Here is a 3,487-nt window from a genome sequence, read left to right on the forward strand (position 1 = left end):
CAGAGAATCCGAAGCAGGCTCCAGGCTCTGAGCTAGCTGAGAGCACAGAGCCTGACGTGGGGCTCGAACCCATGAACCATGAGATCGTGACCTGAGCCTAAGTCGGAAGCTTAATGGACTGAGCCACCCAGGTGCCCCCAAGGTTTTATTTTAAATCCAGTTAGTTAACATACAGTGTTATATTAGTTTCATGTGTACAACATAGTAATTTCTTTGCTCATTGCAATAGGTGTTCTCAATTCCCATTACCTATTTAACCCAGCCCCCATCCTCCTCTGGTAACCAACAGTTTGTCCTCTATAGTGAAGAGGCTGCTTCTTGATTTGCCTCTCTTTCCCCTTTGTTCATTTGTTTCATTTTTTAAATTCCATATATGAGTGAAACCATATGGTATTCATCTTTCTCTGACTTATTTCACTTAGAATAATACTCTCTAGTTCCATCCATGTTGTTGCAAATGAAAAGATTTCATTCTTTTATTAAAGTGTATTTATTTTGAGAATTCCAAGCAGGCTCCCCCCGTTAGCACAGAGCCCGAAGCATGCCTTGATCTCAGGATCAGGGATTGTCTCAGGTACCATGAAATCATGACTTGAGCCAAAATCAAGAGTCAGATGCTTAACGGACTGAGTCATCTAGGCACTCCAAGATTTCATTCTTTTCTATGGTGTAGTAGTATTCCATTGTACATATATACCACATCTTTTTTTATCCATTCATCAGTTGATGGATATTTGGGCTCTTTCTACAATTTGGCTATTGATAATGCTGCTATAAACATCAGGGTGCATGTACCTCTTTGAATTAGAATTTATTTTTATTCTTTGGGTAAATACCTAGTAGTGCAATTGTTCAATCATAGGGTGGTTCTGTTTTTAACTTTCTTATGAATAATATAAAGCAAGTTACTAATAATAACTTTAGTGCTTTTCGCATAAGGGATAAATTATTATTTTTTTCAATCTGGATGCTACCTATTGAATGTCCACCTAAATCTATGTACTCTTAATAGTTTCATATCATTGTTCCATATCATCTATACTTACATCTAAAAAAATAGCATCCGTCTTCCTTATCAAGTCCCCATGAGTGCTTTTAAAATTTCCTTTTAAACTCTTCACTGGAAAATTATTTTGGCTAAAATCAGAGGAATAATGAAATAGTTTTGCTTTTTAGACAACATTGTTGATAAGCATAAAATGTTGTTAGGCCATCTACATAAACATCAATGCAAATAAAATAACCTTTCCTTCTTTTATGGCATAAATGATCACCTCTGAAACAAGTTGAAGAAAGATGTGATAAAAGTTAAGTGAGTTATTTTATGTAAATAACAAAATAGACATTCTAGAATACTATGATATTAGATTAGGTTAAGTGATGCTGTGGTAATAAAAAAGACCCAAAATGTCAGTGGGTTAACACATAACAGTTTATTTCTTACTCTCAAATTGTTCACTGCAAGTCCATCCACTCTCTAAGGCAGGTCTCTTGTAAACAGTAACTTAGAGATACAGGCTGCATCCAACTTTCAGGTACACCATTTGGAGTACATTACTTTCAGGCTACCATGGTAGGTAAAGAAGGAGCTGGAAGGTCACACAGGACTTTTTACTGCTCCAGTATTTAAATGACACCTCATTTCTGTTTACAATCTCTGTAATACCTTTGCTAGAAGTAGTCAAATGGCATTGCCTAAGTACAAGGGGCTGGGAAGTGAATGAGAGCACATAGATATTTGGTAAGCTGTTAATGTCTTTGCCATATTCTACAAATAATATAAGATTTTTTTCATACTTTAATGAAAAAAATTGAAAAATTCTATATGGATATAAAATATCCCTTAAATATTTTTATTAGCACATATAGTTTTTTTTAAAAAAACTAAAGTTATGATACTTTAAGGTGATTTATCAGGACATTACATATATAATGTTCTGAGAAACTTACTGAGAGAAAAGTAAAAATTTGGGGAGCCAATATTTATTTATTTGATGATTTCTATCTTTATGATAATTTTACCTGTTATTCAAGGAAGCTGATATGAAATCAGCTATTAAAAATAGGTATTGATTTTCTCATCATGCCTAAATACTTTGTAAATATGATGTTACAATTTGTAGATTCTCTGTAACAGGTGGGTTTGAGATATCAATTTGTAATTCATATTACTCTGATATATGAATATATAAAATAATTCTCAGCTCATTTCACCATTAGTGGTAAACATTAATCAACAACAAACACGAGGCAACGTTTTAGTAAAATATGACACAAGAAGATCAATGATGTCGTTATCTCCTAAATTTAACTCCTATTTTAATTCAATACTAATGCTTAAGACAATGAACTTCTAAACAGCATAATTACTAAGATTTTGGCAGTAGTTTCATGTGGCAAGTCACATAGCATGCTAGAGGTCTGGCACTTAACTTGCTTACAGCAAACAAGTTTCAATATGAAGGCATTAAATATTTGTTAAAGACCTTTTTACATGCTAAATATTTTGGCAAGTGTGCAATTAAACTTAGTAATGAAATACAGTAAGATTAAGAGATTACAGACTTCTATCCTAAGCATAAATCATATAAAAAGGATTACTGGTTGTATAGACTATCCCTGGATAATCAAAAATTAATAGTATAAATCATGCGAAATATTTCACGTCTTTATTAATCAAAATACCAGTGTTTATTTAAAACGATTCCCCTCCAAAGGGTATCAAAGTTAATTCAAACAATGTAACAATCTAATGCTAAACAGTATTTAGTACTGTTGAAGTGGAGGTAAATTTCATAGAACTGGGGACTTACTTATCCTTTCTTCTTGTTTACATGAAGCAGCACACAACATCCCAGAATTTTACTAAATAAGAAAAGAATGGCTTCTGCACTGGCAAAAATAGGATGTGTAAGGGTCAAAGGCACACTCTTCAGCTAGCCAAAGTGACAGCAAACTCTTTTTCCCCTCACAAGCCCTTTCCTCATGTAAACTAACGTTTATTAAGAAGATAAACTATTCTTCAAAAGGATTTAGAGACATCATTAAGTCGATGCTTCAAAAATGTCAACTGTAGTCATCTAGATATTTGTGATTATATTTTAAATGTTTATCCAAATTAGACATTATTAAATTAGATACATTCTGGGGGGTCAAATTATTATCTAAAACATTTAAATTCAATTCCAAATGTTTTCATCACTAGTATGACAACAGGGTTTTAGCTCTGAGAAAAATTAACCACTGGAAGGAAACACACACACACACACACACACACACACAATTATATATTTATGCTACAGGGAACACTTATGGCCCTTTCTGGCACAGTGGCATATGACTTGCACTCAGTCCAGGAATAATTTTAATAACACAGGGAAATTCATGCATTTTGGTAAAAATGCCCTAACATTCACAGTTGAAGTTTCCTAAGTTCTTGCTCTTTTAAATAGGAAAAAAAATAATTTTTTATGTTATTCTGACTTCT

The sequence above is a fragment of the Crocuta crocuta genome, unplaced genomic scaffold (genome assembly GCF_008692635.1).
Source record: "Crocuta crocuta isolate KB4526 unplaced genomic scaffold, BGI_CrCroc_1.0 scaffold1321, whole genome shotgun sequence".
Classification (NCBI taxonomy): Eukaryota; Metazoa; Chordata; class Mammalia; order Carnivora; family Hyaenidae; genus Crocuta; species Crocuta crocuta.